The 24,761-nt window shown below is 38.6% G+C and overlaps 1 protein-coding gene across 2 annotated transcripts in view; it reads left to right on the top strand.

Annotated features, from left to right (window-relative positions):
* The window catches only part of SNTG1 (syntrophin gamma 1), a 709,317-nt gene that overhangs the window by 265,938 nt on the left and 418,618 nt on the right, over positions 1-24,761 (top strand). For both annotated transcript variants that reach the window (XM_088469763.1, XM_088469762.1), the window contains exon 3: positions 10,565-10,604. The gene's annotated coding sequence lies outside the window, so the exon portion shown is untranslated. The remainder of the gene's footprint in view (positions 1-10,564; positions 10,605-24,761) is intronic.

Below are 24,761 nucleotides of genomic sequence, written 5' to 3'. Positions count from 1 at the left end.
AGCTGCTTTCCAGTAGTTTAATTAAGGATATTGCCTGATTCATAGGTTACAATTTTAAGTGGTTTCAGTAGCTTTCATAAAACTGAAAGCATTCTCCACTGTGCTGCACTATAGTAATACGTCCCCCCTCTCCCTATGTCATGACTTGATGTGTACGTTTAGATGACTTGTTGCTGCTCCATCAGTTACTGAAGAATATAAAAGGTGGAATTTCACCTGGTTACTACTCTTTGCATCAGTTGGTGGCATGACAAATGGAACTGTTCTTGTAACTGCTGCAATCTTTTATATGCAGTTTCTAAATGCTAGAAAAGTACCAGAAATGTCATGGACCACAGACAGCATCTTTTGCATGAACCTGTCCTTTTTTTAAGAAATTCTGAACCATCAAGTTTATTGTGTGCACAAAACATGGTATGTGTTGAAATTTCCCAAATTGTAATTGTTACTGGCATTATTGGAAATGACAAATCCTGAGAAGAGTCTTACCGGTATAATACATTTTATTATTAAATCTCTGAGTTTTTCCAACAGATTGACACCAGTATGATTTTTCGTGAAGCCAGTGATACAGAGTATAGCTTATGTGTGTGTTAGATAGATACTGCTAAAGTGGGCTGTCACAGTCATCTAGTCTTTAGTTTGACCAGTACCACTTGTCACCATATCTGTAGTTAAGTAGATAGTCAGTACAATGGCAATTTTTTTTTTTTTATATTGAGATGGAATTTGGTAGCATGGACACATGACCTCAACTAATTGGCTAAAACGAGATGTATTGATGGCAAATATTGGATGCGTATATAATGCTAACATAACTGTTATGGCTTCAGTGATCCACTGTCCAACAGAATGGGGGCTGTTATACTTGCTTCCTTTTGCAAATAGTTGTTTGAAACTACTACTCTTCTTGATCCCCTTCTGTGATGACGGCACAACCCCATCAGCAGCAGCCGTAGGGTGCAAGGATTCTTCTTGAGAATTGTGGACTCAATTTTCCTATGCAAATTGGATGCAGGACTACCTACGATTGCTAATGAGGGAGTTGATGATGAAGGTGTTGGTAGTAGAGATTGCATGTGCTGCATGACTATACTGCTGGACTGTTTGTTATTATATTTGATTTTCCAGATTTTGATGAACTTGAATGAACTTGCGTTACATGGAAGAGTAGCCTAGATGGTTATCGTCCCTACCTCTACTTACTTTGGCACTAGAAATGGTACAAATTCCATAACAAATGTTGTCAGTATATGGGTAAAAATATGTATACATGAAAGAGGTGGCTTATTTTGTCTATTCACAGGCATGACAAAACACTTCTTATCACTGGCATGAAGTGCTGTCACTGGAGGCTGATTTACTTTGATACAAACAACATCTAAATTGAATTATAAAAGACATTCTTTTTTAAAACAGGAAAAAAAATTCAACTGTTATTATTTTGGGGTGCAACTTACGGGGCCACAACATCAAGTAAGTATAGTAATATATTCTGCCTCTCAAAAACAGTCTTCCCTTTGAATATCAAAATTGAATCAAAAGACCTGAATTTTTTATTTATCACTAGAAAAAAAAATTCTAGCACTGGTGTAACAAGGGGAGCGCAGGGGGTGCGGGACGCACTGGGTGACACCATCCGAAGGGGATGATATCAAAATAGCAGAGCTATCCTGGTGTAACCATGATGCCAGGACAAGAAGAGAGGCAGGGAGAGACTGTGGTCTGCCCCACCAGTTGCAGGAGCGCTGGGGAAGCCCACTGATTGTTTGCTAGTGTCTGACCCTCCCAAGCACACAGATTAAAGATGCCTTCTTTTATTATATACTGCATTGTCAATTATAGAGATACCCATCTGAAAAACAATTGTAAGTGCAGCAGCCTGGGGCTGAATATGTAGAAATGCCTATTGTGAGAAGTGGAGGAGGTGTGACCAATGCTGAGTGGGTGTGGCCAGTGCCATGTGGGAGTGTACATGCTGTACACTATTAGCCCCAATATCTCCCTAAATATGTACAAGTATAAAAATTGCATAAATTTGTGAGGAAAATAAAAATACAATTTTAATTCTTTTGATTTATGGCTGACCATATTGCTGGTGGACGATCACCATTATGCTGTCATAATCGTAGGACTATATTTATGTGGAGGCCTGGAACTGTGGCCCCATCCACCCCATTGTTAATCTGACCCTCAAGTGGAGCTTCACTTTTTCCACCCACTCCAACCCCCTATAACTCTCAGTATTAGCTACTGTTAAAGCACAAATACACCCCACAAACCTCTCCATGCACTCTCCTGTGTATAATGGCATCTGAAACCACAAGGGTGGGACTAAATGCAATCCAAAACATGCAAGATTCGACATTTCAAGGAAAACTATGTTTTGCCTCGTTTTGAGAACGGAATTTGGCTGGAAGACCTGAGCAGGAACTAATTTCTTCCAAATCCGAACCACTAATCTCTAATGATAATACATTTGGTAGCAGAGTTTTATGTGTTATACCTGTTCTTAACTACTATATGATGTTTAATATATGACTCTTCACCTTGATGGCTTCTTTGTAACCTTATATGTTATAGTAGGAGATCCATTATTCCTGTTCTGTAGTCATTTGTAATAGACTGATCTTATTGTCTTGGGTCTATTAACACTAGGGGTGTGCACCGGCCACTTTTCGTGTTTTGTGTTTTGGTTTTGGATCTGAATCTTTCTTCGTGTTTTGGATCTGGATTGGTTTTGCCAAAACCACACTTCCGTGTTTTGGGTTCTGGGTTTTGTGTTTTGGATCTGTATTTTTTTTTTAAAAAGCGTAAAAACAGCTAAAATCACAGAATGTGTTGATTTTTCTGCTCCTATGCTATTATTAACCTCAAAAACCTTAATTTCCACTCATTTCCAGTCTATTCTGAACACCTCACACCTCACAATAGTGTTTTTATGTCCAAAAGGTTGCACCGAGGTAGATGGATGACTATGCTAAGTGACACGAGTGGGCGGCACAAACACGTGGCCCATCTAGGAGTGACACTGCAGTGGCAGACAGGATGGCAGTTTGAAAAACTAGGCCCCAAACAGTACATAATTCTAAGAAAAAAAAGAGGTGCAAGATGGAATTGTCCTTGGGCCCTCCCACCCACCTAATGTTGTATAAACAGGACATTTCAGCGCCAGGATCTGCCACACGACTGTGGCTGAAATGATTGGTTCGTTTGGGCCCCCACAAAACAAGCTGGCAATGAATCTGTCCCTGCACAAACTGGCTCTATGGAGGCAAGATGTCGTCCTCATCCTCATCCACCGATTCCTCACCCTCTTCAGTGTTGTGTACATTCTCATCCTCACAGAGTATTAACTCGTCCCCGCTGGAATCCACCACCACAGGTCTCTCTGTACGTTCTGGAGGCTGGTCTCCCTGGAAGAGTTGATAATTCATTTATATGAACATCACCTTCTCCACATTTTGTGGAAGCAACCTCCTACACCTTTCGCTGACAAGGTTCCCGGCTGCACTAACACTCTTTCGGAGTACACACTGGAGGGGGGGCAACTCAGGTAAAATAGAGCCAGTTTGTACAGGGGCCTCCAAATTGCCTCTTTTTCCTGCCAGTACAGGTACGGACTGTCTGACATGCCTACTTGGATGCTGTCACCGATGTAATCGTCCACCTTTCTGTCAATGGTGACAGTATCAAATGCAGTGACAGTAGACATGTCAGAAATTGTTGCCAGGTCCTTCAGTCCGGACCAGATGTCTAGACTTGGTCCTGCCTGCCCTGCATCACCACCAGCGGGTTGCTTAGGATACCTAAGTTTTTTCCTGGCAGCCCCAGTTGCGGGAGAAAATGAAGAAGGAGCTGTTGACATGTCACGTTCCACTTCAGCTGACAGTGTTTTCACCAGCAGGTCTTTGCACCTCTGCAGGCTTGTGTCGGCCGGAAAGAGAGACACCACATAGGCTTTAAACCTAGGATCGAGCACGGTGGCCAAAATGTAGTGGTCTGATTTCAACAGATTGACCACCCTGGAATCCTGGCAAAGCGAAAGAAGGGCTTCATCCACAAGTCCCACATGCCGAGCGGAATCGCTTTGTCTTAGCTCCTCCTTCACGTTCTCCAGCTGCTTGTGCAAAAGCCGGATGAGGGGAATGACCTGACTCAAGTTAGCAGTGTCTGAACTGACTTCACGTGTGGCAAGTTCGAAGGGCTGGAGAACCTTGCACAATACGGACATCATTCTCCACTGTGCTTGAGTCAGGTGCATACCCCCTCCTTTGCCTATGTCATAGGTGGATGTATAGGCTTGAATGGCCTGTTGCTGCTCCTCCATCCTCTGAAGCATATAGAGGGTTGAGATCCACCGTGTCACAACCTCTTGCTTCAGGTGATGGCGGGGCAGGTTCAAGAGTGTTTGCTGGTTCTCCAGTCTTCGGCACGCAGTCGCTGAATGGCGAAAGTGGCCAGAAATTTTTCGGACCACCCAAAGCATCTCCTGGACGTCCCTGTCGCTTTTCAGAAAATTCTGCACCACCAAGTTTATTGTGTGAGCAAAACATGGGACGTGCTGGAATTTGTCCAGATGTAATGCCCGCACAATATTGGTGGCGTTGTCAGATATCACAAATCCCCAGGAGAGTCTAAGTGGGGTAAGCCACTGGGCGATGATTTCCCTCAGTTTCTCTAAGAGGTTGTCGGCGGTGTGCCTCTATTGCTGAAACCGGTGATACACAGCGTAGCCTGCCTTGGAACGAGCTGGCGTTTCTGAGATGCTGCTACTGGTGACGCTGCTGCTGCGTAAGGTGATACATCTACCCAGTGGGCTGTCACAGTCATATAGTCCTTAGTCTGCCCTGTTCCACTTGTCCACATGTCCGTGGTTAAGTGGACATTGGGTACAATGGCATTTTTTAGGACACTGAGGACACTTTTTCTGATGTTTCTGTACAGTCTCGGTATCGCCTGCCTAGTGAAGTGGAATCTAGATGGGATTTGGAACTGGGGACACACTACCTCCATCAATTGTCTAAATCCCACTGCACTAATGGCGGATACCGGATGCACGTCTAACACCAACATAGCAGTCAAGGCCTCAGTTATACGTTTTGCTTCAGGATGACTGCTGTCATACTTAAAGGACTGTTGGCGGGTCAATTGTTTAGTAAAAGTAGTGGTGTTCCTACTTCCTCTCTGGGATGATGAACGACTCCCAGCAGCAGCAACAGCAGCAGTGGCAGCAGGAGGTGTAGCAATGCAGGATCCTCCGGAGGAATCCTGGATAGGAGAGTTAGTCATGCCAGTGACATGGCCTGCAGGACTATTTCCGATTCTGACTAAGGAGGAAATTGACGAGGAGGGAGTTGACGGTGTGGTTTGCAGGCGCTTGGATACAACAGGACAACGGGATTTAGGTGTCCCCGGACTGCTTACGGTCTTAGCCAAAGTTTCTGAACTTGACAGTAACTTTCTATGAACGCGCTGCTGGTGCCGTATAAGGGAGGATGTTCCTAGGTGGTTAACATCCCTACCCCTACTTATTTCACATTTACATATGGTACATATGGCAAGACAGTTGTCCGGATTTGGATAGAAATATTGCCAGACCAAAGAGGTGGAATGCTTGGTCTTCTGCCCAGGCATGACCGTGATGGGCTTTTTCATCCCACGGACAACAACTGTCTCCCCTGGAGCCTGATTTAAACAAACCACATCACCATCAGAATCCTCCTCGCCAACTTCCTCCTCAGCGCCAGCTACACCAGTATCCTCATCCTGTTGTACTTCAACAGTGACATCTTCAATTTGCATATCATCAAGTGGACTGTGGGTGCTCCTTTCAGCACTTGCAGGGAGCGTGCAAATGGTGGAAAGAGCCACCTCTTCCTGTCCAGTGCTGGGAAGGTCAGGCATCGCAACCACCACCACACTTGGACTCTCCTTGGGGATTTGTGATATCTTCTTAGAACGCACAGTTCTTCGGTGTGCTTTTGCCAGCTTAACTCGTTTGATTTTTTTAGTGGGAGGAGGGCTTCCATTGTCATGTGAAGCTGAACCACTAGTCATGAACATAGGGAAAGACCTTAGCCATTCCTTGCCACTCCGTGTCGTAAATGGCATATTGGCAAGTTCACGTTTCTCTTCAGATGATTTAAATGTTTTTTTCAAGGTCATTTTCCTGAACTTTGTCATTTGGGATTGTATGTGCCCTCTACTATGACATTGGGCATCGGCCTTGGCAGACGACGTTGATGGCATGTTATCGTCTATGTCATGACTAGTGGCAGCAGCTTCAGCACTAGGAGGAAGTGGTTATTGATCTTTCCCTATTTTATTTTTATCAGAGAAAATTTGGTCCTCCATTTATGTTATATTGATATATACGTTATGCTAAGGTGCACACAAACACAGAAAATATTTTTTTATTTTTGCTGGAGACTAGTGCACTTTGTGGGTTACACCACCCTTTAAGAAATGAGCCAGCTGGCCCTTTACTTATGGGACACAGGCGCACGCTTGGCGCTGCTCCTTTGTTGATGCACGTGCGGCTACTGCGCACACAATTCACAAACACAAAAAAATATATATTTTTATTTTGCTTGGAGTGCCCTTTGGGGGTTACAGCACCCTTTAATGGACAAGCCAGCCTGCCTTTTACTTATGGGACACAGGCGCACGCTTGGCGCTGCTCCTTCGTTGATGCACGTGCAGCCACAGTGCACACAATTCACAAACACAGAAAAAAAAATTTTATTTTGTTTGGAGTGCCCTTTGGGGGTTACAGCACCCTTTAGCGGTCAATCCAGCCGGCCCTTTATTTATGGGACACAGGCGCACGCTTGGCACTACTTTGTTGATGCACGTGCGGCTACTGCGCACACAATTCACAAATACAGAAAATATTTTTTTATTTTGTTTGGAGTGTACTTTGGGGGTTACAGCACCCTTTAACAGTCAAGCCAGCCGGCCCTTTACTTATGACACAGGCGCATGCTTGGCACTACTTTGTTGATGCACGTGCAGCTTCTGTGCACACAATTCACAAACACAGAAAATATTTTTTTATTTGGTTTGGAGTGTACTTTCGGGATTACAGTACCCTTTAATGGTCAAGCCAGCCGGCCCTTTACTTATGACACAGGTGCATGCTTGGCACTACTTTGTTGATGCACGTGCGGCTACTGCTCACACAATTCACAAACACAGAAAAAATATATTTTTTTTAGCACTTGGGGGGAGCACCCCTGACGGACAGAGCACCCCCTGGACAACACTACAGCACCCCTTTTGGACTGCACAACACAGTTCAGCCAGCCCCTATGGACTTTGAAGTAGTGGACACAGCCCCTATGGACAACAGCAGCACAGCGCAGCACAGCACAGCACAACACTACTCTGCACTACACTACACTACACTACACAGCCCAGCCAGCCCTAACTCCCACCCTCCCTCTTCACTGTCCACAGCCGAGTGAGAAAATGGCGCCGACGTGGGTACCTTATATAGGATCCAAAACCCGCGAGACCCGGAAGGCGGGATGATGACGTTTTGCCTCGATTTCAGATCGGAGTCAGGCGGGAAAAGTCGAGCCTGACTATGATCGGCCTTGGATCGGGGGGACTCGGGGGGGTTCGGATTTCAGAAATCCGAACCCGCTCACCCCTAATTAACACTGGGCTAAAATAGTATATTCCTTTAAATAACACATCTTCATTTAGATGCTTTGATTCATATATTCTGACTAGCTATTTATATATACTGTACCTTCTGCTGATTGCAGTCATTGTTAAGCCTGAGTTCAAGTCCAGATCCAATGTAATCTCCAGTTTGATTGCTTCAGTATAGGTGCCCTTGACTGTTACTGTATTCATAATGTTCTTATTTGTACATTATATGACTCTACTGTTCTATCACTGGATCTTTGTCGTCTCCTGTATTGTTTTTTCATTTACAGTACTATGTTCAAAGTGTCACTATAGTCACCGTATACAGTATGGACACAGAAAAATCATTGGACACACACATACAACTGTGCAGGTTATGCAAATTGTATTTCATAAAGAAATAGTTTCAAAGATATTTGAGATTTCAAAAATACAAAATGTTACACATTTAAGAATATCATTACACTGTGCATGTCACAGTTATCATAGGACAAACTAAATAAATATTATTATTATAGTTGGTCTACATTTTGTGGATTTCATTTTTAATGAACTGTTATTTTGGTGCAAATTAAATTTTGCAGCTGCCAAAACAATTCACGTGCATTTATAAAGGTCTAAATGCAGAACATTGAATACAAGCAGAGTACAGGTACAATAGTATAAAAATAGCTACTAGTTTCAACAAATGTGTGAGATAGCTTTTATTGCAGTGCACGTGGGTACACTGTATTTAAAAATGCGAGATCATCAGCAATCTAAGTAACCCTGTGGTTACTGAGCAATCTGGCCGTGAGGTTACTCAGATTGCCCCTCGCAGCTCCGTAGCCATAGCCGAGGATAGAATGTAGTGTGGGATGGGTCAGTGCTACAGCATTTAGTCTGGTACTGGTTTCAATAATCTGCCTCTCCTTAGTACATTAACGTCACATGTGAGTTCTTGGATTCCTATTGAATTCATCTTAATCATGATAAACACACCCCATACTCGGGGATCAGTTGCACAAGCTGTAAGATATCATTAAAGAGGGACAAAAAAACAATGAAATGGCACTTTCTTTACTTAACACAAACATTTTTGAAAACATTTAGGGGGTATTTATCAAAGTTGGCAGAGAGATAAAATTGTGAGAGATAAAGTACTAACCAATCAACTTTCAATTTACATTTTGCAGGCTGTGTTTATAAAATGATAGTTAGGAGCTGATTGGTTGGTCATTTATTTTTTACAATTTTATCTCTCCCCCAGCTTTGTTAAATACCCCCCATAATATGCTGAAGTTGTTTTCACTGTTAAATTGCACATAATCTTGGAAAATTCTAATGCAAATCCACCTCAATTTCCACTGTTGACTTTGATCCTAAATCCCAAGGATCTGGTAGAAATGTTCTTCAATATATCTAAAAAAAAAAATATATAGAAGAAATTATCTACATATATATTTCCTTAACACATATTCTCAATCTGGCATATTCTTCATCAAAGCAAACTTCACAATTATCTTTCTTAACTATGCCTCCTCAGGATAAAATATTCCTCAGTGTAGTATTTTGCGCTCCTTTCTACATTTTCTGATGTATTTTTTTTCTTTATAAGAGATACACATTAAATATGCACTGTGCTCTTTCAGTTGTACAGCTGTAGAAATAAATTTAGCCTAAGTGCAGAATACAATTATTTTAACCAAATCAAGGATTCTTTGAAAGATTCTGTGTAAATAAAAAAAAAATCTGAAGTATACATGACATTTAATATGCTTATAATTATAAATTACATGCATTTCATGTTCATTTGTTTAATCCTATAAAAGTTATACGGGGGTGGTTCAATAAATAGAGTAACAAGAAGTCTCTGAGTAAATTTAATAAACTTGTGCATGTACATATAATCAGTAGTATGGCCTTGGTACAGATTATTTTCCCTGTACTTGTCTAAGCATTTGTACCAACAGTACAGCAAGGCATCTATCCTGGCATAGAAAAAAATCAGTGTCAAGCACCTGATGCCAGGACATGACAGCTTGCTGAACTTCACAATCGGTTGGAAATCGCCTTCCAACCAGGTGCTTGTTCAATGGTCCAAGAGATGGAAATCGCTCGGTGCCAGATCATGGCTTTTGTGAGGATTGTTCCGTACCTCCCAATGGTAGCGCCGTAACAAGTCATGCGTGCGGTTGGCTGAGTGTGGCCTGGCGTTATCGTGCAGAAATACAATGCCTGTTTGCTGCAACCCACTGTTCCTGTACCGCAGTTGCTCATGAACAATGTTGTGCACAGTACCCACTGAGATGTTCAGTACATCAGCAATATCATTAACTCGAATGCGTCTGTCCTCTTTAATCAGACCTACAATGTAGCACAAATTGTCATCTGTGGTAGACGTGCTTGGTCAGCCAGATCGCTGCTGAATGTCGGTCCTGCCGTTATCAAAGGCAGCAGACCAAACCCAAACCTGTTTCTGTGACATGACGTTATCACTGTACACCTCGACAAGTTGGCAATGAATTTCAGCTGCTGATGTGCCCTTTAGACACTGAAATCTAATCACACTACGCACCTTAATGTTTAACCATATTTCCTCCAGTCCCACCATCTTACAACTGATGTTGAGGCAGTATGACTGATATGAGGCACAGTCTAATGACCGTGAGGGAAAGCAGTGTTCTACCTGCTCTGTCCTGGTGGGAAATAGAGAACATTACACATGTGAGAGGTCTTGTTAACTTACTTATTGAACCACTCTTAAACCAAACTTGCCAACAGCACTGCTTAACTTGCATGATTATTATTTTTGCAGTAGTAAACAGCATTATGGTACTGTACCTGGAAATGTAATTTCAGATTAGTTTTCTTTTCCATAGGCATTTAAAACATATCTAGTAACTTTCTTTTTTTCGGTTTACAGATGATCCAGATTCAGGAATTACTTTTATCCAACACAAAAGGTACGCTATACTAGGAGTTGTTGTATCAAGTATGTTTTTAATGATGATGATGATGATATTACTTTCCTGCTATTTTAAAAAGGATATTATTTTATATTATCCACATGCACAGGAAAAATGAAAAAAGTGCTAGGACAAGCATGTCCATGAGAATTTATTTACCAGCTTATGATATGTAAACTAATTTCACCAGCTGTCTGTCTGGCGATATCCAGTATATTTTGAAAAAAGGACTTTCATTATAAAAGCTTTCCCATATTAAAGAGGTTAACATTGAAATTCCTAATAGTAGGTGAAGGTAAAGCATACCTGCACAACATTCCGGACTGCTGATAATGTGTACTTAGTGATTTTTCCCATTGTTTTTCTCTCAGGTCCCCCTTCTCAGAGACATAGTTTTCAGGCCCTAATACAGGTGACATTCAGGGTCCCCTGTTGTTGATCATCTCTTCTCTGCTGCATCTGCAGATAAATAGCAGAAAACATTCATATATATATATATATATACATATATATTTATATATATATATATATATACATACACACACACACACACATATATATATATATATATATATATATATACATATATATATATATATATATATATGTAAAACAAAAGGGTGGAGAAAAGAGTGCCTCCTAGTGCATTAAATAAGTAAATGATGTAACCATCACCAAAGATAATCACCCTCTGTGTAGATGGGGGTGTACCTTATATAGTGGAATTCACCACTTATTCAACAGCAAGAACAATCACAATGATTCCTTATTTGTCCAAATTCTGGAAACCCTCAGGCTTTTTCCTCCTCAACGCGTTTCGTCTGTTGAAACGATTTTGGACTTCATCCTCCTGATGAAGTCCAAAATCGTTTCAATGGACGAAACGCGTTGAGGTGGTGTGTGGTATGATCCTCTACCAGTGACATTCTTATGCAGATAAGCTTGAACTTTTTATATTTCATGTACGGGCATTTTGATATGCTTATTTTCTGTTGAATAAATTTGTGTGTACAGAATTACACTATGGTCTTTCTATTTTTCTCTATGTGTTGATTCACTTTGGTCTATATGGAGGGAAAAGCCTGAGTATTTCCAGAAGTTGGACAAATAAGGAATCATTGTGATTGTTCTTGCTGTTGAATAAGTGGTGAATTCCACTATATAAGGTACACCCCCATCTACACAGAGGGTGATTATCTTTGGCGATGGTTACATCATTTACTTATTTAATGCACTAGGAGGCGCTCTTTTCTCCACCCTTTTGTTTTACAGATTTTGACGCTGCTTGGGCAGCAGTATGTGGGAGTAGGAGCAGCCACCCTATACGTGTGGGGAGTGCGTTTTTTGATTAACTGAAATTGCTTTGGGATATCATTAACTTTTTCAGGACTCAGCGCCTTGCACTACCTTTTTCTGAATATATGTATATATATATATAAATCCATGATGGCAGCACTCGGAATAAATACACAGGCCTGTCTGTGTTTTATTCCGAGTGCTGCCATCATGGATTTTTTGCATACAGCTTGGCTCAAGGAGTTGGGTTGTGGAGGGCACCAGCTCATGTAACATATTTGCACTTTATATTTTGGATTGAGGAGTGCCACTTTCTTCAATTTATATATATATATATATATATATATATATATGTAGATGAAGCAAACGGACCGGCACTCCTCTATAAGAAAAGTAACTTCCTCCGGTGCCATCGGGATGAAGAAACATGCAGAGAAACTGAATAACTGCTGCACTCGGAGACTGATGTAAATATAAATATATTGAAAGTTGTCACGAAAAAATCTTCCAACATTTCGGGGCTCTTAGGCTTCTTTGTCACACCTTGACAAAGGAGCCTAAGAGCCACGAAATGTTGGAAGATTTTTTTCGTGACAACTTTCAATATATTCATACTTACATCAGTCTCCGAGTGCCACAGTTATTCAGGTTCTCTCTCTCTCTCTCTCTCTCTCTCTCTCTCTCTCTCTATATATATATATATATATATATATATAGTCAGGTCCATAAATATCGGGACATTGACAGAAATTGCAGATTTTGGCCTCTATTCACCACCACAATGGTTTTGAAATGAAACAAACAAGATGTGCTTTAACTGCAGACTTTCAGATTGAATTTGAGGGTAATTACATCCAAATCGGGTGAACGGTGTAGGAATTACAACGGTTTCAATATGTGCCTCCCACTAAGGGGCCAAAAGTAATGGGACTATCAACTCAAAAGCTATTTCATGGACAGGTGTGGGCTGTTCCCTCATTATTTCATTATCAATTAAGCAGGTAAAAGGTCTGGAGTTGATTCTAGGTCTGACAATTGCATTTGGAATCAGTTGCTGTCAACTCTCAATATGAGATCCAAAGAGCTGTCACTATCAGTGAAGCAAGCCATCATTAGGCTGAAAAATCAAAACAAACCCATCAGAGAGATAGCAAAAACATTAAGTGTGGCCAAATCAACTGTTTGGAACATTCTTAAAAAGAAAGAATGCACCGGAGAGCTCAGCAACACCAAAAGACCCGGAAGATCACGGAAAACAACTGTGGTGGATGACAGAAGAATTATTTGGTGAGGAAAAACCCCTTCACAACAGTTGGCCAAATCAAGAACACTCTCCAGGAGGTAGCTGTATATGTGTCAAAGTCAACATTCAAGAGAAAACTTCACAAGAGTGAATATAGAGGGTTCACCACAAGATGCAAACCATTGGTGAGCCACAAAAACAGGAAGACCAGATTAGAGTTTGCCAAACAACATCGAAAAAAGCCATTACAGTTCTGGAACAACATCCTCTGGACAGATGAGACAAAGATCAACTTGTACCAGATTGATGGGAAGAGAAGAGTATGGAGAAGGAAAGGAACTGCTCATGATCCAAAACATACCACCTCATCATTGAAGCATGGTGGTGGTAGTGTCATGGCGTGGGCATGTATGGCTGCCAATGTAACTGGTTCCCTTGTATTTATTGATGATGTGAATTCTGAAGTGTTTCGGGCAATATTATATGCTCATATTCAGTCAAATGCATCAGAACTCATTGGACGGCGCTTCACAGTGCAGATGGACAATGACCTGAAGCATACTGCAAAAGCAACCAAAGAGTTTTTTAAGGCTAAAAAGTGGAATGTTATGCAATGGCCAAGTCAATCCCCTGACCTGAATCCGATTGAGAATACATTTCACTTGATGAAGACAAAACTGAAGGGAAAATGCCCCAAGAACAAGCAGGAACTGAAGACATTTGCAGTAGAGGCCTGGCAGAGCGTCACCAGGGATGAAACCCAGCATCTGGTGATGTCTATGCATTCCAGACTTCAGGCTGTAATTGCCTGCAAAGGATTTGCAACAAAGTATTAAAAAGTGAAAGTTAGATTTAGGATTGTTTAGTTTGTCCCATTACTTTTGGCCCCTTAAAAAGTGGGAGGCACATATAGAAACCGTTGTAATTCCTACACCGTTCACCTGATTTGGATGTAATTACCCTCAAATTAAATCTGAAAGTCTGCAGTTAAATCACATTTTGTTTGTTTCATTTCAAAGCCATTGTGGTGGTGAAAAGAGGCCAAAATATGAAAATTCTGTCAATGTCCCAATATTTATGGACCTGACTGTATATATATATATATATATATATATATATATTTATATATATAATCTGTGCAGGCACACAACCAGACTAATTCACATTCGACTGGTGCTGGGTCCATATGTATAGTGATAATGCACACTCACCCCCTCCTTCCAGAGAATATTCCAGGACTAATGCAGACAAATTCAGGGGCCCAACAATCTGTTTCAACTGCTCGCAGGCAGTTTTCTTCAGTATATATATATATATATATATATATATATTACATCCTTGTGCTTAATGTGCTTAATATGAATGTTGTATGTACTTATCAAAAGGCCAGGAACCAATGAGCATTGCTTGCAACTAACATCAAACCTTTCCCCAAAAATGAAGAATATTGAGAGAACATTGCAACCCAAAGCTGCACAATTCAGATAATATTTTATTGATAGACATTTAAATATTATGATACTGCTTTGATATCTTTGCCGTTATATGTGGGAGTGAGATAATACAGTAAGGATTCCAGACAGAGTTGGACTGGCCCACAGGGGAAAACCCTGGTGGCCCCACTGCCAGAGGGCCCAGCACCTCCTCTAGGGGTCAAATTCCAGAATGTACTCTTGATTTATACATTATTACTCTGTTAGAGGGTAAGTTACCTGGTTGAGTAGGACCACTGATATACATGGGTGCTTGGTGCACTTCTATAGAAACTACACAAAATTCACGTAATGGTTAGCCAAGCATCTGTGGTGGCTGGCCACACCCCCTAAAGAATCAGCCCCTACCGCTGCATTCCCCTGGTGGTCCCCTCTTGCCCCAGTTTGACACTGATCCTAGAGGAAAACTTATTTTTACTTCTAGGATATCTGAATAAAAAGTAAAAAGCCTATAAGCATTATGTCCATTCTAAATCACTAAATGATGGTATAAACCATTAAGATAAAGGAATGAAAGTGACCTCCTATTAATTTTTTAGAGTTCAGTTAAGTCTTTGTAAGGTTTCCAAGCAAAATTGTGTGATCAGTTCAGCTGATGAAATAAGAAATAAAAAAAGAAATTAGTTGGAAAAGAGTTGCCAAGCTTACTTATATTAGACCAGAAAGGTCACTGTATAATGTGGTAATAAATTAATTTTTAATATAGTATGTTTTATGCTGTTTTGATGAAATAATAAAAAGCAACAAAAATGTGATACATGTGGGGATAAAATGAAATTAGCGGTGCACTGCAAAAGTTTCATATGTCAGCCAATATACTGTAGGTATATCTATCTCATAAAGTATTTATTTTTTATATAATTTTAATATGTTATTCTGTTTGAAAGGTGTGTAAAATAAGTCAGTTTTATCAGCTTTATGTAAACAATATAACCTAAAAACTATATATAATCTGGGACAAGTCTTGAAACAGTGCTTGTTTAAACAGTGCATATAAATAATTTATAATACCTGTTGTTTTTTGCTGAATTTAGTGCAGAAACTTCTTCCTTTAAGCTCAGGTCATACAAAGGACATTATACTTATTTTAAATTAATAATTATTTTAAAACAATTTAGAGCACATTTCTGAGAAAATTATTTATTAAAAACCCAGAAAAACAATGTTGCATACGTCATGATAGTTTTTCACTGATAATAATAAGGCAGGAATAAAAATAAAAACTTAATGGATACATCAATTATATATTGTTCCTTAATTGCTTAGGTCCCATGGTTGGTAGTCATAGATGCTTTTGCTGCAAAATTACTTATATACAGGTAACAAAGTGAAGATATTTTGACTCACAGATTCACAGTGGATGCCTCAGGCAGGTCAGATAGCACAGAATCTGGAGGACAGTTACCATGGGAAAAAAAGACCAGAGCACTCAGGTAGCATAATACTGTTGCCAAAATGAATTTCTGATATAAAAAAAAAAAAAAAAGAAACAAACAAAACACATCTTGTCAATTAAAAATAAAATAGTAAAGATTGGTACTTCTTTATTTAGTTGGGAATGTAATCTTCCCTCTCTTTGATTAGTAAGCAAGAGTATGATCAGTTTAGTGCATCTAGCCTAGTATTAATTAATATACTTACACAGTGTAAAAAGCCCTCATTAATACCACCCCATTCAATTTAATAAGTGATTCTATTTTTCTCTTCTAATACTGCTAGTCTTAGCCAAATATAGATAAATTGTGAGAGTAACAATTGTGAGAGTAAATTGTGACACTTTTTTGTAAGTCTTTATTATAGCTATTATCATTGTTATTGCTCACTTATAAGTATACATTTGCAGGTCAAATCTGTGTAATTTACTAAACACACAAAATTGAGATATGTAATAAAACAGACCCCAGGCACAGCACGGTCCTTAAATGAAATAATAAAGGCAGCATACTCTCCCAGCCAAAATCTTTAAGCAGTCCCAGCACTAGACAGCCTGGGTCTTGTATTTTTCCATGCTGGCTTGTAATTGGCCAGACAGTGAAGAAATGTAACGACTATAATTTTGAGTTTGTTGCCTGCATTGCATATGTGGATCGCTGTTTTAGGAGAATTTATTCAGTAGGACTTTCATGAATCAAGATAGAAGTCTACAAGAGTTAAAGGTGTCAATATATTACATGTCACATTTTCTCATGCAAAGTAAAATTCCAAATTGCCACATAACTCTGAATTATAGATTTTTTGTTGTTGACAATTTACCATGTCTGGGCATTCACAATGAGTGATAAAACTTGTTGCATAGGATAATGGTGCTCAAGCCAATCAGCTCCCAACTGTCAACTGTTTTGAAAAATTACAGTTGGGAGCTGATTGACTTGAGCACCATTTATCATATGCAATGATTTTGATCACTCGTTGATAAATGAGGTCATAAAAGCCTAACTTCCGCTAGTGTGGAGCACTTTCAATATGTGCTTGTGGGTAGCTGCATCATGTGCAGTGGGACGTGACTTAAACTAAATTATGTGAAGTCTCTCCAGCATTGCAGGTCCCTAATTGAGTCAAGATGGCATTTACTTTCCACCACTCTTCCTCTGTGAATGCATTGGTATAAGTTAGATGACTGGTGAGATTGTGCAACTGGCACATCCAATGGAGGGTAATGAGGCACATGTAGCTGTTTAGTATGTTTCCACATCATACAGACTTAGGGTCATATTCAACTGGCTGAAAAAATTTTGCAACAAAAATGAATGCAGCTATTGCGGCCAATTTTGCATTAATGAAGCTGTGCATTATAAATGAGAAAGCCAGCCCAATATCCTAACAAACAGGCAAAATACTATTGGATAACATTACAGAAATATTTACTGTCCAAAAGAAAGCAATTTGGTGCTTTTAAAATCTTTTAAATGGCTGAGTTTTCCATTTTTTTAAGAACAGTTAAAAATGATATAATTATTTTATTTAAAGCAAATAAATGCTCTAGTTATTTTAGGGGTGTGTTAGCTGATATTATAGGTATTTTAAGCCACTTAAAAAAAAACACCTCTAACTCCCACCTGCAATGTTAAAAACATCTGTCCCATACATAAAGCAACCCCATATACCTGTGCTACATCTTTTACAGAATTTCACCCCAATAATGACATGTATTTATTACCCTAATTAAGCTAATTAAAGACATTAATTGCCTAATTAATCATAAGGGTGAATGTCCCAAGGGGTTCTGAACCAAGCCTTGACATTTTACCTTTAAAATAGCAATTTTCCCTGATTTTGCACCTGCTGTGAAGCTGCAATAAAAAAGCTATAGTAGCTACTATTGAAATAACCACAGCTAAAATTCTCGTGGTTAATTGAATAGAAAAAACCTTGCGGCTGGCCGCAATTTCACTTGCCTCAAGAAAAACAAATAAAGGGAGCCTGTAATTTTAAAGTAATTAGAAGTCTTACTGTGGGGCATAAAATGGTGTCAGGCAAATATGTAAGTGGCACTTTGGTAATAGGCATTACAGTGTGTGGCATAATGTGTAATGGGCATTATTGTGTGTGGAATAATGTAAGTCACTATACCAGGGACGTTTGACTAGTGCACTGCCTTATGGAGGAGCAAGGACAAAATCCAGGTACGGGAAGGGAGGGGGCGCAAAATTGCTACCTTGCACCGGGTGACAGATATCCAAGTTTCGGCCCTGCACCCACAGTTGGTCTCATTTTTTTATGGCATCTTCAGAGTGTTCAGAATCAAAGCTCAGGTAATGAGAAATCATAAGCTAAAATCACAGAGAAAGGGCATGCTCTAAACATTACATATTAGTCAATCGTGTGAAAGCTCTCTATTGACAATTTGTATTCTGTTTGATAAATTGTATAATTAATTCCAAATAAATAACTGTTCACATTTTACATATAAAAGCAAGACCTAAAGTAATCACTGTAAATATATCCATAATATACAATTGAAATTAGGCTCTCTCTGTGCTGTTTACAACCAGAGGGCCTGATTCAGAGATAGATGCAATGCTGACATTTTACGCAGATTGAGCAATTGTTTGCCATTGCGCATACGTGTAAGCCGTACTTTGCACATGTAGTGATTGAATTGTGAAATACGGTCGCACAGAGGATTCACTCGCAAAGTGAGTGACAGGTAGTCAGAGTTTGGGGAAAGTAAGGGGAGGTGGTTAGAAAAACACAGACATGTCTGGCCGTTAAAACACTGTTTTCGGTGCGTGCAAAAATTAGCCGCTGTGTCCTTGCTTTACTGCAGGATAGCCCTCTGCGTGTCTGGAGACCCGCTGTGTCTGCGGCATGTTAGACTTAATTAGAATGCTGTTGGCCGCCTGATCTGCATTTTATGTTTCCGTTTTTGTGCATGAGCAATGGATGTGAGGTACTTTTATGGGGTGTCTCTAAGCACTGGACGGCAGGTGAGTCATGCATATATTTTCACAATTGCGATCAGTGAAAGAACATCTCTGAATCAGGTCCTTACTTGGTATCCACAAAATGCTTTACATCTCTACTATGTTATTGCAAGTGTATTTTGCAATATTTTTGTGTTTCTTGTATATTTAAAGCTATATAAGATATATGACAGAGGTCCTCATGCAGATCATAAAGCCATTAATATTATTCTTTTGTGCAATATTTACATTTCTAAAGCATATATGATCAATATTTTCAAATGTACATTCAGAACATTTTGTATTGAATCTTGCCAGCTATTTTGTTTCTAGTTAATCTCTAGAGAAAGAAACAACTGGGAGCTACCAGATCTGTCAAGGTTTTGTTTTTGTGAAAATTAAACCAAGGAAGGGCTTCAGCAAGATTTAGATTGCCCTGAAGAATATTCCAATGTTTGTTGACTATCTTTTTAATTTGTTTTTCCTTTTCATTGCTTTCAAGAAAAAGTTCTGTTTTACCTCTGTGTTTATACTGTAAGGGGTATATTTACTAAAGTGAGAGTTTTTAGAAGTGGAGATGTTGCCCATAGCAACCAATTAGATTCTACTTAACAGTTATCTAGCACCTTCTAAAATATAATAGTTAGAATCTAATTGGTTGCTATGGGCAACATCTCTACCTCTAAAAACTCTCACTTTAGTAAATATACTTCTAATAGTCTTTATTTGTAGCTTTTATGGTTTTTGAATAACTTCCTGAATTAGAGATTGTGGATAATTTCACTCATTGAATCATTCTCCATACAATAAAACATGTTGATCAGAGCAATTTATTTTAATGTATGGAAATTGGGATAGAGAAATATCATTCTTACATTTATCTAGTTGACAGTTAGAATACTGGAGATAACTGTTGCTGTCAACAGATTTAATGTAATTTCTTGTAGCAACTATATTTTGTTATTGCACATTGCCCTTTTAAAATATTAAATATAGAATTTTATTTTATTGTATGTGAATATCTGATTTATTTCAATCTCTTAAATAAATATACAACATAAATTCTTCAGTTTATAATGGCTGTCCTGCCATTTCTGTGAGGATTTTACCAATATATTTAAGAGAGAAAAATCTAAAGTAATTGTTATAAATGTTAGAATAAATGTAATTAAAATACATATTATATCTACAGAGTTCTGGGGTATATTTGATCACTGTTTAAAAAAAATTCACATGCTGCTACAAGTCTGTGATGTTTGTGTAATAATTTAACTTTAACTGCCAACCAGTGAAAGTCGTCTTGCTACATTAAATCTTTTAAAAGATCTAAAGCAAAGTTGAATCTTTGTTTGCAGAGTGATGACTTAAGGTGCGTATACATGTTACACTTAAAATGGACGATATGAACGATAAGGATATCATATCGTTATCGTTCATATCGTGCATTTTTTGATGCCCAATGACCTGCGAGTAGCGGGCATATATGGACGATATCGATATCGTCCATCGCCCGTGCATGCAGGCCAACCTGGTCGATATCGACCAGGTTACTATAGGGACCCTGTAGGGACTATAGGGATCGCTATAGTTGTTGGTTGTGTGCTGGATGATCTATATCGATTGTCCAGCACACCCGGGAGATCGTACAATGATATCATTATCGTTGTCGATCATCCTGTGTGTACGCTCCATTAGATTTTTAATTAAAATATTTAACTTCAAGAGAGTTTAGGGAGTCAATAATTCCTGGAGTCATAGGAATAAGTAGGATAAAATTGATTCTTGCTTTCAAGTTTACTCTTAAAAGCAGTATATGTTTATATAATAACAGCACTCCAAACCAGCAAACATCTATGGTGCAGGATCCATAAACAAGTAGTATATCACACTCACCCCCTCCACAGAGAAGAATGCAGGACCAACACTCAGGATAATCAGCAAAGAGAGCAGATTTATTAAAGTTTAATAATGTGCTGGTTCTGCTTTCTTCTCTGATGAAGGGGTGAGTGTGATACGCTACTTGTTTATGGACCCTGCACCACAGATGTTTGCTAGTTTGGAGTGCTGTCTCGTATAACATTTTATATATAATATACAGTACTGTGCAAAAGTTTTAGGCAGGTGTGGAAGAAATTCTTTCAAAAATAGAAGTGTTAATAATAGTGTATTATTATCAATTACCAAAATGCAAAGTGATTGAACAGAAGAGAAATCTATATCAAATCAATATTTGGTTTTGCCTTCAAAACAGCATCAATTCTTCTAGGTAAACTTGCACAAAGTGAGGGATTTTGTAGGATTATAGTTAGGCGTATCATTAACCAATCATTCCAAACTGGTGATAATGATCATCATTTTCATATGTAGTTTGAAACACAGTGATTAACTGAAACAGAAACAGCTGTGTAGGAGGCTTAAAACTGGGTGAGGAACAGCCAAACTCTGCTACAAAGGTGAGGTTGTTGAAGACCGTTTCATGTCCCAGGTCATACACCAAGGTACAGATGCACCCAGTTGCATTGTGGCTGATCTTGCCACTAACATGTGCACGCATTGCAGCATGTGATTCCCCACACCTGCATATACTACGATATGCTATGGCATGCACAGTGGTCGCACCATGCATTCCTATGGAGGACCAGTCACCTATGCAGTGCATGAATCGTCTCACGCGAAGCATGGTGTGATTTTTCGCAAGGATATAGCTGGGCATAGCTGTAGTTATACTGCATCAGCAAGGTCTCTCCCAGGCAAAGATTTTAAAGTATACTGGGGTTCCAAGAAGTGCTGTTTAAGCACTTTTGAAGAAGCACAAAGAAACGGGCAACGTTGAGGACCATAGACGCAGTGGTAGGCCAAGGAAACTTAGTCCATCAAATGAAAAACACATCATGCTTACTTCCATTCGAAATTGAAAAATGTCCAGCAGTGCCATTAGCTCAGAACTGGCAGAAACCAGTGGGACCCAGGTACACCCATCTACTGTTTGTAGAAGTCTGTCCAGAAGTAGTCTTCATGGAAGAATTGCGGACAAAAAGACATACATTTGAAGTGGAAACAAGGCCAAGCGACTTAACTATGCACAAAAACATAGGAACTGGGGTGCAGAAAAATGGCAGCAGGATCTCTGGATTGATGAGTCAAAATTTGGAAATAATTGGCTGTAACAGAAGATAGTTTGTTTATGGAAGGGGTAGAAAGCAGTACAATAATGAGTCTCTGCAGGCAACAGTGAAGCATGGTGGAGGATACTTGCAAGTTTGGGGCTGCATTTCAGCAAATGGAGTTGGGGATTTGGTCAAGATTAATGGTGTCCTCAATGCTGAGAAATACAGACAGGTACTTATCCATCATGCAATACCATCAGGGAGGAGTCTGTTTGGCTCCAAATTTATTCTGCAGCATGGCATGTCATTAAGAACTATCTTCAGTGTAAAGAAGAACAAGGAGTCCTGGAAGTGATCATCAGGCCCCTACAGAGCCCTGATCTCAACATCATCAAATCTGTCTGGGATTACATGAAGAGACAGAAGGATTTGAGCAAGCCTACATCCACAGAAGATCTGTGGTTAGTTCTCCAAGATTTTTGGAACAACCTACCTGCCGAGTTCCTACAAAAATTGTGTGCAAGTGTATCTAGAAGAATTGATGGTGTTTTGAAGACAAAGGGTGATCACGCCAAATATTGATTTGATGTAGCTTTTTTGTTCTTTTTATCATTTGCATTTTGTTAACTGATAACATAAACTATTAACACTTCTGTTTTTGAAAGCATTCTTATATTGCAGCATTTTTTCCACAGCTGCTTAAAGCTTTTGCATAGTACTGTATATATCTACAAATATACAATATGTGCTATGACACAGCAACGTACAGTAAATGGGATAGACCAAGAGAAGTGAAGCTACAGCACAGGGTATGTATGGTGGGTCAAGGGCAGAGCTGAAGTGAATAGGCATATGTTGGGTCCATATTTCTAATATACAGTATGTATAGTTTATTAGACGTGAGTTTGGTCAGGAATGTGAGGCATAGTCATTCAAAAGTTTTTGAGTTTCTAAAGCATAATTTTTTAAGAATCTAGCATGACACAGTTGTGCCACTCCCTGTATCAACTTGTTTAAATGCTATATCCTTATTATCTTATACACTTTGTAAACCATTCTAATCTAGAATGATGTATAGTAAAAGTTTTTTTTATTTTCAAAGATAACAAATACCTGAAAATAATCTAATAAATTTGGTATTGACAATTTCAATTTTCAGTTCAAAAGTGTAGAATTTGGAAGATGGTTTGGAGCCTGATTTTGAATTAGATAATTCTGTTTTTTTTTATTTACTGTGTAATAGGAGTAGAGAGTAAAATTGTGCATTCTTGAGAAAATCACTTTTAAAATAAGTCTTATTATAATAGTTTTAAGCTTTATAAAAATTTTAATCAAGTTGTGTGGAGATGCTCAATGCAATCATTTGAGTATGTGAATCACTTTGTACTTTACTTTAGAGTCAAACAACTTAAAAATACCATCCAGGGCATGTCTTTGTTTCCTACTGTACAGTTCTTTGATTTTTTGCCATTCTTAGTTCCTCAACCTAAACTACTACTTCTATTGTGGGGGAGGGATTACATACCTATATAGTGCATTGGCAGAGGAGAGCATGATGGACATATTTAGTTTGTAGCCATTTCATGTATGTAATTCAGCTCCTTAATACACTGCCTTTGATATATATTCATTTAAAATAGTGATGCTGTTTCCTTTTTAATGATTTATTAGAAAGCCTTGGTGCAAATGCTATAATGGTCAAGAGATTAGTAGGACATGGTTAACAAAAGAGAGTTATAACTTTGAAACACTTTAATGAAGATTAAATAATAATTGTATATATTTTGCAGTACTTGGTACAAATATTTGACATTGCATTATGCTATTAAAGAAAAGTTAAATTTAGGTGCATTATGATAGCTTCTTCAAAGTATTATTTCTTTGGCAAGGATTTTTTTGGGTGATATCGACATAATATTTTTTAATCTGTTCATTCATTTATTTTTACAACAATATCCTGTATATACTATTAAAGTAAACTTTGCTTAAAGTAATAATAATAATAATAATAATAATAATAATAATAAATGCTGCCACTTTTTCTATTGTACATTATACTGATCTATAAAATGGTGAAGTTACGCTGCACCTTAGCATGGATGAAAGCATCCCCCATCACTCATCAAAATATTATACCTATATATACAAAAAATTACAGAAACATTTAATTTAATAAGTTATGTTTTTTTCAATAAAATTATTGAACAGCATTTCTTGCCAACAATATAATCAATTTTTCAAATTTAATTTTCATCAAAAATCTTATTGTACAAGTTTTATTATTCTAGTATTGTTCTCTTTGGTTGCAATAAACAAAAGTAGTCATCAGCATAAAGAATTATATTATCAATGGGAATTTTTTTGTTTTATAGAGTTTCTTATTGGTATGCTCATCTCATCTTGCTGGCATTGTTTAGAAATAACAAACTAAATGTGAACTATTGTTATATAAATATTACTATTCAGAATATGGAAACAGTGATTCTTATTGCATTATTCATAGAAACAATGTCTGTATTTGTTATTTATTTAGAACAAAAAGAGTTGATTCTAAATTTCAGATCTACCATACTTGAGATCTATAATACTTTGAAATAAATAAAATTGCTCTA

This window comes from Taudactylus pleione, unplaced genomic scaffold, assembly GCF_031769625.1.
Source record: "Taudactylus pleione unplaced genomic scaffold, aTauple2 ptg000093l, whole genome shotgun sequence".
Lineage (NCBI taxonomy): Eukaryota > Metazoa > Chordata > Amphibia > Anura > Myobatrachidae > Taudactylus > Taudactylus pleione.
Note: the sequence above shows the minus strand (reverse complement) of the source record. Positions and strands in the feature narration are given on the sequence as shown.